This window comes from Gobio gobio (genome assembly GCF_949357685.1).
Source record: "Gobio gobio genome assembly, chromosome: 25".
Taxonomy (NCBI): Eukaryota; Metazoa; Chordata; class Actinopteri; order Cypriniformes; family Gobionidae; genus Gobio; species Gobio gobio.
In genome coordinates, this window is record NC_137121.1 from 17,504,315 (window position 1) to 17,519,503 (window position 15,189).

The following is a 15,189-nucleotide window of genomic DNA, read 5'->3' on the forward strand; positions in this document are numbered from 1 at the left end:
AAAGCCGTAGATTGATGATGCCTTGATTTCGCAGAGGTTTTTTTAAGCCGCAGACGACTGCTTCGACTTCTTCTGGTCATGTGTATGTGGAGTAATTTTATCATATTAGACAAATTTTAGTGTGTTGAAAGTTATATTATAATGTGGGTTTTGGACATTTTAATCAAACATTTTACATATTGTGCATTTTAAGACATTTTAATTAAAGATTAAGAGTGCACATGAATTAAAAAAATAATGATGTGCGATATTCCATAAAAAATAAGAATGGTCCATTTTGATTTACCAATTGATCAACTATGCTGGATGGATGGATGGATGATAGAAAATATGGATAGAGATGATGGATAGATAGATAGATAAAATGACAGACAGATAGACAGATAGACAGATAGATAGATAGATAGATAGATAGATAGATAGATAGATAGATAGATAGATAGATAGATAGATAGATAGATAGATAGATAGATAGATAGATAGATAGATAGATAGATAGATAGATAGATAGAGATAAAACAGACAGACATAGATAGATAGATAGATAGATAGATAGATAGATAGATAGATAGATAGATAGATAGATAGATAGATAGATAGATAGATAGATAGATAGATAGATAGATAGATAGATAGATAACACAGACAGATTAGATAGATAGATAGATAGATAGATAGATAGATAGATAGATAGATAGATAGATAGATAGATAGATAGATAGATAGATAGATAGATAGATAGATAGATAGATAGATAGATTACACAGACAGATATAGATAGATAGATAGATAGATAGATAGATAGATAGATAGATAGATAGATAGATAGATAGATAGATAGATAGATAGATAGATAGATAGATAGATAGATAGATAGATAGATAGATAGATAGATAGATAGATAGATTACACAGACAGATATAGATAGATAGATAGATAGATAGATTACACAGACAGATATAGATAGATAGATAGATAGATAGATAGATAGATAGATAGATAGATAGATAGATAGATAGATAGATAGATAGATAGATAGATAGATAGATAGATAGATAGATAGATAGATTACACAGACAGATATAGATAGATAGATAGATAGATAGATAGATAGATAGATAGATAGATAGATAGATAGATAGATAGATAGATAGATAGATAGATAGATAGATTACACAGACAGATATAGATAGATAGATAGATAGATAGATAGATAGATAGATAGATAGATAGATAGATAGATAGATAGATAGATAGATAGATAGATAGATAGATAGATAGATAGATAGATAGATAGATAGATAAAATGATAGATAGATAGATAGATAGATAGATAGATAGATAGATAGATAGATAGATAGATAGATAGATAGATAGATAGATAGATAGATAGATAGATAGATAGATAGATAGATAGATAGATAGATAGATTACACAGACAGATATAGATAGATAGATAGATAGATAGATAGATAGATAGATAGATAGATAGATAGATAGATAGATAGATAGATAGATAGATAGATAGATAGATAGATTACACAGACAGATATAGATAGATAGATAGATAGATAGATAGATAGATAGATAGATAGATAGATAGATAGATAGATAGATAGATAGATAGATAGATAGATAGATAGATAGATAGATAGATAGATAGATAGATAGAATGACAGACAGACAGACAGACAGACAGACAGACAGACAGATAGATAGATAGATAGATAGATAGATAGATAGATAGATAGATAGATAGATAGATAGATAGATAGATAGATAGATAGATAGATAGATAGATATAGATAACACAGACAGACAGAGATAGATAGATAGATAGATAGATAGATAGATAGATAGATAGATAGATAGATAGATAGATAGATAGATAGATAGATAGATAGATAGATTACACAGACAGAGATAGATAGATAGATAGATAGATAGATAGATAGATAGATAGATAGATAGATAGATAGATAGATAGATAGATAGATAGATAGATAGATAGATAGATAGATAGATAGATAGATAGATAGATAGATAGATAGATAGATAGATGATAGATAGATGTTCCTTTAAAAACGGCCCCTAAAACCTAAATTAAATAACAGATCTGGTTCTAAAAACAAAGGAGAAACTGAAATTCCATGCACTTTTTTTCTCTTCTTTGGTGGTTGACCTGAGCTCAATGGGAGGATTTAACCCATCCTCTACACCTCCCGGGTCCGTGCACTGATTCATGCCTTTTCCCTGGATAATTTCAGCACGTCACTGAGTCCTTCCCACAAAGTTGGGAAACAGCGGAGCGTCCGTGAAAGCGAGCGGACACACGAGAGCCGCGTCTGGAAGGTAAGATCAGCATGTTCTGTTCTGAATACAAGTGATTATATAGTGTATTAAAGCTATACTTGGTGTTATTGATGCGGTCCAGCTGAGAGAGGGTTCCGATTGAGGGATAAACGCTAGAAACTTGTTCATTGAATCAAAATGACTTCCGCTTCCTGCACGATACGCTCGCGCCGCATATAATCACTAGAGGAGAACCGCAAACATGTTTGTACCGTTATACAAACAAGACCAGCGTTGTTTGCATGAGGTTGAATTGTGCTTTATTTTTCCAGTGATGTCCACGATTAACAGTGGGTTCTTCTTTAGAAGTTTGACGTATAAAGCTTGACTCATTTAAACTCTCAAACTTCTTGTAGGTTACTGTCTTTCCATTATATTTGTATAGGGTGCCAAGTGCCATGGTGTTAAACGATTAAACGACTGGTAAATAATTAGAGTCGATTATCTTTTTTTCCCTCAAATGAAGCTTTTGGTGAGACCCCCGCTGTTTTGACACATGGCTGTGGGGGAGGTAAATACTTAAGTATTTTGAGACTTTGTTTAGTCTGCCTCATGTTTTGGCTGTGTCTCAAAACATAGCAAGTCGCCTGCCTAGACAGCATTTTTTTTTTTTTTTTTTTTTTTGCGTCATAGCATATTCGGCATCTTAAACGCGTTCGAGTCCGCTTTATGAACAAATCTCCTGCGTGGAGCTCACCTTTTCCTGAATTATAACTTGCTGCCTCTTTCAACCAAGAACTGTCTCTTTCAACCACGTTCAACTCGCAGACTCATCGAACCGAGAATCGTATTTTCCCGAATATATTCGACTCAAAAAGATTTGCAACCTTGTAATTGAAATATACTTTATTAGAACGTTTTAAACCATGTAATATACAACAATAATATACTGTATTAATGTAAAATAATTGCTAAATTGTTTATTGAATCGGTTGAAACTGTTTAATTAATCGGCACCTGATGTCCAAAATGTTCTATGTTGGCAGGTCATTCGATTTTTACAAGATTTTGAGAGACAGACACTGTTTCAATGACTCCTGGTACCAACTGCAAGATACCAAAAAATGAAACAAACGTAATCAGTTCATATTTTGAAACTGAATGAACTGAAGCTGCAAATTTGGTCACATTTCCATCCACCAGCACAGTTATTATGAGTCAGCGCTGACAGCTAGACAATATTTATGGGAAGTCTAGACAAGTATTTATTTATAGCAGTCTCTCTTGACATTGTTCGCCTGAAATTTAATAAACAGAAAATGGCACATTTAAAAGCACGTTGTTCAGTGGGAGGGTGGAGTGTGCATCCACTGTTTCTTTTATACCAGACAGACAAACATAATACATTTAATAAGTAAGAACCCCCACCCCCCCTCCCCTCATTAAGTTTAGCTAAGCATAAATATGCTTTAGGGCTTGAGATCCAGCACTAACAGGGCTCATCTGGTACTTCCTTGAGAAATGTTCCTCACCCGAAATTCCCTTGATAGACCAGCTGTACTCATAATACTAAACAAGATCACGCAACCTGCAGAGCCTCTTAAGCTTGGCAAGGTGTTTTGTTTTCTTAATTATGCTCCTCTTTCAGCCCTCCAGCCTGTATATATAAAAGGCACCTTTACCACTATGTTATAGTAGATAAATTATAGCCAGCACGTTTTGGTTGAAAATTTAATGGTGATCATCTGATTTATTTTAGTCATTTTTACTTTTGATAAGTTTGCATAATAACAATAACAATTATTATTATGTATGCAGTTAATGACTTGAAGTGAAAAATATTTTAATGAAATAAATAAATGGCCAAATAAACTATAATAATAATTTGTAATAATGCTATTAAAGACAATAATAATAATTTATCTTATTATTAATGCATTTTATATGCACAGATTATTAAATTATTACTATATATATATATATATATATATATATATATATATATATATATTATAGTGCTGGGCAATTGATTAATGTGATTAATCGCATCCAAAATAAAAGTTGGTGTTACATAATGTATGTGTGCATACTGTGTATAATTATTATGTATATATTAATACACACATGCATGTATACATTTAAGAAAAATATGTTATATTTATATATAAGATAAATTGTATAAATATACAATATATATATGAAGGAGTGTGTATTTATATACATAATAACACAGTACACACGCATATATTATGCAAACATGAACTTTTATTTTGGATGCGATTAATATCATTAATCGATTGCACAGCACTATATATATATATATATATATATATATATATATATATATATATATATATATATATATATATATATATATATATATATATATATATATATATATATATATATATATATATATATATATATATATATATATATATATATATATATATATATATATATATATATATATATATACATATATATATATATATATATATATACATATATATATAATAGTAAAATAAAAATTGTATATCTGGGCATATCAAATTTTTTTATCTGAAGCCAAATAGCCTTTTGCATATTTATCCATCATCAATATACCCAGTCAGTATTCTAGTTACCCTCTTCCAGTTACCCATATTGTCTCAATAGACAAGAACCTGTTGACATCTGGAATTTAAGTTGTTGTAACTTAGTAACCTAGTAACTCAACCGAACTAGTTTTAAAAAACTCTTTTGATGGGACTCAAATTGTCGTTAAAAGACACAAAAGCATTCCAGAAAGCCTCCCATTGCCTCAAGGTCAGCGTTTACACCACTAACCTGTAATACTGAGCTATTGCCAGCTGGCTTAAGGTGAATGATGTCTCCATGTCTACACCAAAGGGCCAAGTTCGCAAGATTCGGATGGCTGCCAACCAGCTTTGGAAAGTCACCTTCCATCCTCTTGGCTTGGTTTATTCCTTTCAAGTTGTTCATTCCTTTAATGTTTGCTGGACTGGATTTCAGTAAATAATTGGAGCTGCCAACCAAGGCCAGACTGAGCAAGTGATGTCTGCTTGAGTTGGAAACTGAAATATATACTCTGTTTGAAGTGGTGTATTCTTAGGACTACAAGACAATGGTGGTGAATGAAGATTTTGTGATGAAAACATTTTGTACTGCTTGCCTGAGGCAGTGCGGTGCAAATAGTTTGCCCATCATCTTAAGATTGCTGACAAACCCATATGACCCATCTTGTGTAAAGAATCAAGAATGATTTGCAGGACATTCATTCAGATTTATTCATATTTAGCGTTTTTTTCAGTCATGTCACCCTCACACTTGTAGAATAAGATGACAAGTGATGAAAGCCACTGAGTATATCGACTTTTCACTGCCGCTATACATGCTTTTTATTTTCTGCCTCGGCGTACGTGGTTTCAAAGAACTCTCAGTACAAAGAATTGGGGAGTTGCAAGCCTTATAGATGGGATATTTTTGGCATCCTTTGAAAAGATGCTGTTTGGTGTAGTCACAACAACTGACAAGAAAGTATGACTACTCTTGTATGTCTTTGAACAAATTGCCTTAAAGATGATAGTAATGCTTGACATAGGTTTTCAGCAAAAGTGCGGATTTTTATAAATGATGTATACAATATTAATTTCAGTAAAATATCCAAAAACCACTAGGCCAGTGTTATATATTTTATTCAGTTGAATACTTACAATATCCCAAATGTTTCCTACTATTTGTAAATCGTGAGAAAATTGCTATTTTAACCAGGGAACCGGGACGTGGGAGGAAGTCGCCTGTCAATTGCGTCATATCTGCGTTACCCTCGGTTTCCGGATTTATTTAGCAGAAACGCTTTACTCTTACTGCAGTGTGAACAAGTGTCATAGCAGCCGCCAAGCGAACGCACAGAGTAACGTCATAACATCATTTTCAACACACTCAGATGTATCTGATATGATAAACAGAGCTGCGTTACCTCATACTCATGACCGGAAAATGCGTAGTAAAAGTCCCTCCGGCGACTATGCCTTAATAACAATCCCGCTGCTCGCGAGGCGTGTATTCCGCTCTTCTTATTAACAATCGCTCCAGCGACCTTACTCAGCTCCACAACACTCGGTCCTGCTCTGCTTCATACTACAGTCACGTTAATAATCACATCCATGAACATGATTTCTGCCCAAGTCCTATCCAGATTCTTTTCCACCGGCTGTGAGGTGAAGACCACATGTCCCAAGATTCTGCGCTCAAATGTGGCGTCATCAAACTACGCCTTTGTTTTGAATAGCGACCTCTAGTGGACGGAAAAGTTACATAGTGCAGCTTTAACTTTTTAATACATATTTAATATAAATAAAAAAACTTAGCACTGCTGTATTTTTTTTAATCATTACAGCAGTAATACAGCAGCTTTGTGAAATATTACCGCAATTCAGCATATCTGTTTTCTATTGGGTAATAATTTAAAATATAGTGATTACTCAAGTCTTCAGTGTCACATGATCCTTCAGAAATCATTCTAATATGCTGATTTGATTATATTATATATAATACAAATAAAATAATATAATTCACCTAAACAATACATTTATTTAAATGTACATATTTTATTATAATTATAAATATAAGGCTATAAATTATAAAAATAAAGATATTTTGTTTTTTCGGGACTTGACTCGGCCAAAAATCCTCATTTCTAAACCCTCCACAAGACAGACTGGTATTCTTAAGTCAACGCAATCTAGGTCTTTCCATTGTCTCAACTGTTTATGTCTTTGGCTATGAAGAAAAATGAGTCAAGGTTTGCAAACCTATCATCATGAATGCTTTTCTGGGGCTTTTAAAAGCTGCATTTAAGGATTTGTTTGTAAGTTAGAACTGTTTAATGTGCCTCCGCCGCTCATCAGCAACGTGACTGCTAGACATTTTGCATCTTAAATGTCCATTTTGTGCATAATTCAATTTAGAACCTTCTTAGAGTGTTTTCATGGAGGCCTCATTACCGGTAGCAAAAACAGCAACCACACATTTAATGTCTGCAGTGGAGGCCCCTAAGCTAAGCTATTTTTCTAATAGCAAGAAATACTTTTATGCAGCGTATCAGGTCAAAATCACAATGTTGTACACGGGGCCCTGAGGACAGGATAAATGAGACTCGTCTCGAGTCATTTTCCCAGAGCGATAAGGCCAGATGTTGGTAGAGAAAAAGCCACATTGACCAAAGTGTGGGAGAACAGCCTCGTATATAAACAAGGATGCTTCGGTTGAATAAACAGATTATGTATTTGCCAAGAAACCCAAGTTAGGGGATGAAATGAAATCTTGTGATTTACTGTCCCTTCAAGTAAGTCAGTGTCTGGTTGACAGTGAGAAAGATGGGTTGGGGGGGAAAGGTCTCTTTCATGTACTGAAAAGGATAGAAGAGGACCTTTGATATTTGAGATGCCCTGAACTCTTTGAAAGGATAAACTTTGTTTTAAGTCAGTATGGCCATGAGCTTTGATGATCATTTCAGCTTTGTTGTGTCATAAATGTTTTTTGGTGAAGCGTCTCTGAGTTTTGTTGATTCAGTGAGTGTTTGAGAGCCTTATGTGTGTCTTTTTGAATGTACACATCCACACCCAAAGTTGTATTCCAGTGCCTTTTCATCTGGAATTTCGACATGAAAAGAACTTTACACTGCAAGTTCTGCTTGAAAACAATGACATTATCGTCTACAAGAATAGACCAGGTGAGTTTTAAGAGGTGCAGGCTGTAAAAAGTCAAGCCCTGGTTATGGATGGGGACATACACATAGAAAGAGCTCTTGAATGATTGTAAGTTCCCCGTGTTTCCAAATTGCATCTCCTGCATGACGGAATTTTCCACTCGGGAATGGCTGCAAGGCTGCGCCTGCTACTGTGGCACCATTTGTTCCATTCCCTGCTGAAACTAATTTTGGGATTTTCTGATTATACAAATTCTTTTTGAAATAAGAGCAATAAACATTGGTTAGGCTACTGTCTACAGCAGGGTTCCTCAAACTCGGTCCTGGATAATAGTTGGAGCTAAACTCTGCAAGACAGGGGGTTTGAGGACTAGTTTGAGAAACCCGGGTCTACAGTATATGCTTTAATACAGTATATGCTTGAATAGAGCTTTTGATAAGTTTCTGGTATGGAATTTTTTTTTCTTTTACTAAATAATACCTTTTACTGTGACTCATTTGGTGAATGTCTATATCCTTACATGAATCACATGGAACTTCAAATTATAGAGGCACTGACTATTGACCACCATGGTCACGTGGCTCTCTGGAGTATTTCATTTTGATTGGTCAATCATTCTCTGGTCAGACTGACGAACAAATGACCAGTGACAAACAGTGTAATTCTTGAACGAATTACTATATTGAGCCGGTTCAGCACAATCATTGTAGCCTGAATGATGAATCCCAAACAATTGACTCTTTTGAGTCTTTTCTTTTTATCCAGTGTAGTCCGATTCCTGAACAAATGAATCTAATGATTCAGTTCTTTTTATCAGTCAAACACATACAGCTTACAACTTAGGTAATTGTATTAGTGTAGTTACTGATAGTTATTCCTTAAATGTACTAAAATAATTGTTCATGAATCTGTTTAAGAACCGGAACCAGACTTGTTAATTTCTTTACTATTCCCATTCCTACTGTTTCTTTCTTCTCATGTAATAAAATAATTTGAACTCAAATATTTATTTATTTAGTTAGTTAGTAAGCAGCCATATAATAACCAGGATAATGCAAGATAAAGTCCTTTAGGGTGATACTTTTCTTTTAAGAATGACTGACCAACAGTCTCTGACTGTATTTATCTCTTACTTCTTTTACTCATACTTGATACCCAACAGATTGAATGATTCATAGTCATAAACAGCCCTGAGGGCTGTTTTCTCAGGAACTGGGAGTGTGTGCTGTCTTCTTAGAAAATTTCATCATTCCTTGTGCTAACATAATCACTATTTAATGAACCAAAGATAGATGCCAATAAACATAGTCATTGCAATAAAGACCAATCCATAGAGAGGAGTGTTGCCAAAGATGTATAACACAATCCCAGTCACAGGTTTGCTTAAAGGTTATTGTGTGAAGTAAATAATCAGTTACACTTGATCGACAATACTGATGACATTTTACATTTGTTTCGTATTCCAAATATCACAATAACTGTAGCTATTCGTTGTAGCTACACTGAGTCATGTATCTTGCCTTAAAGACAATCTAATGTCATTCATTCTTCTGTGAAAAATTTCTTGGTGTGTTTGTGTCTGTGCAATTCATGTAAATGGAGTCCAAATTTGTTTTGGACTTAATAGATGGTGCAAGTAGGACATCACTTTGTAGGACAAAATGCAGAAACGAGTTCGCATTTTAGCACTTCTGGTTCCATTGTCCCAAAGTCAATGGGCTTTTTGAATGGGATTTTGGTTAAATGCCTGAAATAAATTCTTATAATTGTGTTCTCAAACTTTCTGGGAAAATGTTTTTAGATAAAAACCCGGAAGAGTTGTCGAAAGCTTAGTAATGGTGACGTTGAAGTCGTGGAACCATGGTGTAGTTTGTTTATAGCATACTTTTAGCTTTTTACTTCTGGCGAAACGTCTGCATCTCCTACTTCTGCATTTAGGCTTCAAAATTCATAAAAGTTGTGTTCATCTGTGATAGTTATCTTGATGGACAAAACGTGTAAATATCATAAACTTTTGTGGATCACAGATCTTGTTTTTTGTGATAATCCAAAAGCCTATGGTAAAAACCTATTGGTTTTTTTTCGAGGGAACCAGTGTGATGCTAACTGCTGGTTGGCCCTACAACGTTACGTCATACCTACATCACTCTATTCACCCTTCGCCGGAAGTTTGATTGACAGGTGATCTTACGTAAATTGACTAGCGCAAACCTTAGTAACCTTCCTTTAAATACTCTCCTCCCATAAATTTTGTCTGAAAGGGAAACTCCTACAAATGCAATAAGGTCATCTGTGTCCACGCCTTTTCAGCGCAAATTTTTCACTGTGTGTTTTTAGTAAATCTTGAGTTTTCGTCAGAGCTTGCGCTGGTGCAAGCTGTTAGTAAATCTGGCCCAAACTGCGTTAGGGTACAGATTAGCATAAAAGGTACGTCTTGGTGTTGAGGTAATGTTGGGGAGAGTTGTAGAAGATTTTGGCCTCGGGGTTGGGAGGTAGAGGTGTGAGAAAGGCTTGTCCTTATGAGCAGTTTAACCTGATCTGGGTCATTATTGCAGGGGGGGTTTTTGCTGGGAAATGAGATGGATAAGGGGGTAGGTGGGTGGGCTGGACAAGAGGAGGGGATGGAGAGAATAAAGTCCTGAGGTGGAACTGATATGAATCTCTTCTTTGTTTCATAACAGTGTTGGGCTGCTATGCTGGGGGCCACGTTTAGTGTTGTTCGGGGCCTGAGATGACAGGATTTTGATGTCTAAGAGGAGGATTTCTGCCCCATACAGGGGGTTTTCCATCACACAGGTCGGGGCAAAGAAGAAAGAGTTTCATAATGGGAGAATAAGGGTGAGAATGAGTTGGCAGAAAGAGTTGTGTACTATTTGGTAAGATTTCTGAATTGTTGTGTGTCCGAAACACTTTCGTTATTCCATCCTCGTATTGCCTCAGAGCAAATTGTGCATGCTGTGAGAGAAATGTATGTGTATTTGTGTAATCTGTCTGCTTTGAAAGTTCAAAGGCGATGAAGTCATGCTTTAGCTATACCTTGAGAAGAATTCCAATGTTGGGTTTTTGCAATGGCCATGAATGTTGATGAAACCCCGCAATGCTTCGTGATATCAATGATACAGTAGCACATTGAAGAAATAACATAGTTGTCCATTCCTTGGACTGAGGAAGTTCAATTTAAAGATCAACACACATTTTAGCTAGTCTAGTCTTCAGCTAGCTGATTTGAAGTCCTTCCTTTCCAGAATTATCTGGTAATTTCATAGCACTCCATTAGAGAGGATCAGCGCTTGCTTCATTGTGTCTCTCAGGTCATCGGCAGCCCACATTCCTCTCTCTTTTGACCTGATAAGTGTCTTTCTGTATCCAGTGTCTATCAGATAACGGAGCGCTTCTCTCCCGGGAGCTGCATAAAGCCTGAGTGTGAACAGTCTCTGCAGATTGTGTGTCTGCACCTTAACCTGATACCATTGGGTGAGAAAGTGTGGGATCTTACAGTTCAGAGAAGACAACTTCTTGCTTTTGCAATGCATTGTAAGGGCTGGGTATATTGAGTATATCGCACTTAATATGTAGGCCTGTTGATTTGTTCTAAAATGACTATTTTATTTTTTCAGAAGAACCATTATTTTTAGTCGATTCACAATTACCAAAGACAAACTATTTTTTTTTCTTTTATATGCACACATTTAATGGTAAATAGAAATAAACACCAATACTTATATTTTACTACATAAAAAAATGCTTCCTGGGGAATGAACACTTGAGTTGAAACATTGAATCATTGAATCAGATTTCAGAATTGTTTAACTGTAATGGACTTTTTGAACTGATTCACAGAAGTGAATCATTGTGATATTCACATTAGCCGCGTTTCCACCGCAGGAACTTTCCCCAGGAACTTTGGGTTGTGTTTCGACCTCAGGGACCAGGGTCTAAATGAAGTTCCGGGTAAAATCCCCCTCAGAAAGTACTTTTTCAAAGTTCAAGAAATTTCGGGGATGGGACTTGGGCGCTGAACATGCTGATTTGGTTGAGTTCATGCAGCATTTTGATTGGTTGACACCATGCAGCATTTTATTTCAACCACCATTTTTAAAAGTCTGTTGCGGTGCGAGCAGTCACTGCAGTGAGAGATGTTTGCTATTCGAATCAACAATGGGGTTTTAAAAAATACCACAGATGGACCGACGACGAGGTTCAGGCTTTATTAAGCTTATATGCGGAGGACGAAATCCAGCGGGAACTGGAAAGTCATGCACAGTCCTACATCACCAGACTAATTTCATCATCATTATGTGTTCCTGGGACAAATTGTTCCGGGTAATTTCGGTGGAAACACGGCTATTGATACTTAATTTTATATGATCAGCAAATATCAAGAAGTAAATTTTGTATTAATTAATTTACTACAGATTACGTCACATGGACAGTGCACGGATCGTCGAGGAACGCAGCTAGCCAAATTATACTTTGGACCGCTAGATCCCTTCCTTCTCGTTTTAACAAATAACTACATTACTCTAATATATTTGATGTTTAATCCAGATGTTTTTCATCAAACAACTTGAGAACAAACTGTCTTTGAGGGAAGGTTTATCATATGATTGGGCCAAGTGCCGAGGTCAGGGGTCATGCTAACGGATGCTAGGAAAAGATTAATGCCTCCAGGTCATGCCATTGTCGGGTGATCTCATTTAAGAGAAGAATTACGCCAAGACTGTCCCTTCAGTCAAGACCAGGATTCATCAAGGTGGAGTCCCAGACAAAAGTCCGAGGTTTTAAGTCGACTGCTAAATAGCTTGTCTACGTGGAATGTTAATTGTGGGATTAGAGCTCCACTGTCGCCTCGGTCTCATCTCACTTTCAGCCAAACCACTGTTGAACATCATCTGAGGTTTTTGGTTGGACGTCCGCTGTTGCTTGTGGTTCTGATGTAACTCTGGAGAAATGTTCTCCGCGGCTTTAAGTTCAGACACTCGGGCTGTTGTTAAGGGTGTTTCTAAGACTCTTAAGACTTGATAAAAGCTTAACTGAAAGGGCTTGATTCCTCAGTATATCAAGTTACTAACATTGGCTCAATGTTCACAAAGCCTGTTTTGTATGGTAATAATGCCCTTCAGAGCCATTAAAGCTTATCTGCGGGGGCAGAGGGGGTTGTGGTATTGAATAGGTCTGGGATTGTGGTGTACGAGAGCAGCAATGGTGGTGTCAAAAGATCCTGGTATGGAGTGCTCAAACCATTTCAGATCAGGTGGTCAGAGCATGTTTACAAAAAACTTGCATTTCAGTGATCAGTAGACATGATGAAATGGTTTGGAGACGTAAGAGTGGGGCCATTATGCTGGCTGAATGACCCAGTGCCTTTGCTTTGCGTGATTCATGTCACGGTAAAAGCACGCCAGGTTTAAAGCAAACACATGTGGCTTTCATTTGACACATAATTTAAGGCACGTCAAACATGCTGCTAAATTCAATACGGTAGCTCCGCTTATAACTCCCAGCTTCCCATGTGTCTCTGAACCATGATACCACTGGAACGATAACACTTTTAATGCCCTGTGAGTGACACTTCTTCTTGAATTGTCACTTTTCATTATGTCAAATTCTCCCCTTGGTAACAAGGGTCTGAATTTAACTCGAGTAACGCAATCCTTCATGCAGACCTTAGTTTGCATTGCTTAAAAAGAATGTTCCGTGGCGAAGCCTGATGCTAATTACCAAAGCAAATAACTTGGACTCGTCCCTCAATAATTTAAAGAAAATGCATTATTTTAAAGAAAAATTGGTAACACTTTACAATCAGGTTTCATTTGTTAACATTGGCTAACTACATTTGTTTACATGAAATAACAGTCAAAATGACTTCTTAATTTCTACATTTACTAATACACTATTATTATTTAATGGAGCTAACATTAACTAAAATTGAACACTTGTATATTTATTACCTAACATTAACAAAGATTAACAGATACTGTAACAAATGTATTGCTTTCATATAACTTAATGCATTAACTAATGTTAAAGGGTTAGTTCACCCAAAAATGAAAATTCTGTCATTAATTACTTACCCTCATGTCGTTCGACACCCGTACGACCTCTGTTCATCTTCGGAACACAATTGAAGATATTTTAGCTGAAATCCGATGGCTCGGAAAGGCCTCCATTGGCACAATGCACTTTACACTCTCAAGACCTATAAAAGGTACTAAAGACGTCATTACAAACCATCTCACTACAGTGCAGGTTCTACAATAACTTTTTAAAGCAGCGAGAATAGTTTTTGTGCGAAAAAAACCCTAAATAACGACTTCTATAGTGATGACCGATTTCAAAACAATGCATCATGAAGCTTCGAAGCGTTATGAATCAGCGAGTCGAATCATGATTCGGATCGCGTGGCAAACCGCTGAATCGACTCACTGATTCATAACGCTTCGAAGCTTCATGATGCATTATTTTGAAATCGGTCATCACTATATAAGTCGTTATTTAGGTTTTTTTTGCGCACAAAAACTATTCTCGTCACTTCATAAAGTTATTGTAGAACCACTGTAATGAGATGGACTTTGTAACGACGTCTTTAGTACCTTTTATAGGTCTTGAGAGTGTACAGTGCATTGTGCCAATGGAGGCCTTTCCGAGCCATCGGATTTCATCTAAAATATCTTCATTTGTGTCTTCAGGTCATACGGGTGTCGAACGACATGGGGGTAAGTAATTAATGACAGAATTTTCATTTTTGGGTGAACTAACCCTTTAACTTATGGAACCTTATTGTCAAGTGTTAAAATGTTTCAGTTGAAAGTAGAAGTGTGAAGCTCATATTTATGTTTTGGATTTATATGTTGCCTAAATCATTCTTTTTGAGTCTAAATTTTTCTTTTGACATAATTAGCCTACTGTGAAGTATGCTTCTGTAATTTGTTAGATAGCTATGCCACGTGTCATAAACGTGACCTGGTTTAACAGCTTTACTTGGTCGTCGAAGTCAGTCATAAATGGTACACTACTCTTGAGCTTCTTCTTTTAAAGCTTTTTTTAACAATATTGAGTGATGAGTCACTGTCTTTTTTTAGTAAGTCATTGAATAATTAATGTTAAAACATTGATTAATTTACATGTGATGTCATTGAATCAACTGATTCATTCAAGATGATTAATTCAGGAAAAAATACCA

General features: G+C 35.8%; 1 protein-coding gene across 1 annotated transcript in view; it reads left to right on the plus strand.

Annotated features, from left to right (window-relative positions):
• Positions 1 to 2,296: 2,296 nt before the first annotated feature.
• The window catches only part of LOC307121502 (solute carrier family 45 member 3), a 36,877-nt gene continuing 23,984 nt past the window's right edge, over positions 2,297 to 15,189 (plus strand). Inside the window, exon 1 of the mRNA XM_079809105.1 lies at positions 2,297 to 2,352. The gene's annotated coding sequence lies outside the window, so the exon portion shown is untranslated. The remainder of the gene's footprint in view (positions 2,353 to 15,189) is intronic.